Genomic DNA, 496 nt, shown 5'->3' on the forward strand with positions numbered 1-496 from the left:
GATGTTAGTTGCTCAGTCATGTCCGACTCTTTGCGACCCCATGGACTGCAGCCTGCCAGGCTCCTCTGTCCTTGTGATAAAAATCTTTTTTCCTAGAGTTAAGACAAGATTCTGTGTTTGGGTAATGTTCTAAGATGTTATAATTGGGACTTCCCTGGTGTCCAGGGGTTAAGACCACACTCCCAATGCAGGGGGCACAGGTGCAATCTCTGGTCAGGAAACAGATCTCACGTGCCACACAGCATGACCAAAAAATAGATGTTTTAACGTTATAATTTATCATATAAAATGCTCTATAGCTGGAGATAGAATTCATATGTCTTCAGGGTTTTCAGAGTAAAATTTCAACTGCCTATCATTTATTATTCCTTTCCTACCGTAAAAATGATACAGCATTGTAGGATTATAAACATTTTTTGAACATATTTAATGAAGACCCCTTTTGGTGGCAAACAGATTCTTTTATTGGCAATCAAAAAACTTCACACTTACAATA

Source organism: Bos javanicus, chromosome 9 (genome assembly GCF_032452875.1).
Source record: "Bos javanicus breed banteng chromosome 9, ARS-OSU_banteng_1.0, whole genome shotgun sequence".
NCBI classification, from domain to species: domain Eukaryota; kingdom Metazoa; phylum Chordata; class Mammalia; order Artiodactyla; family Bovidae; genus Bos; species Bos javanicus.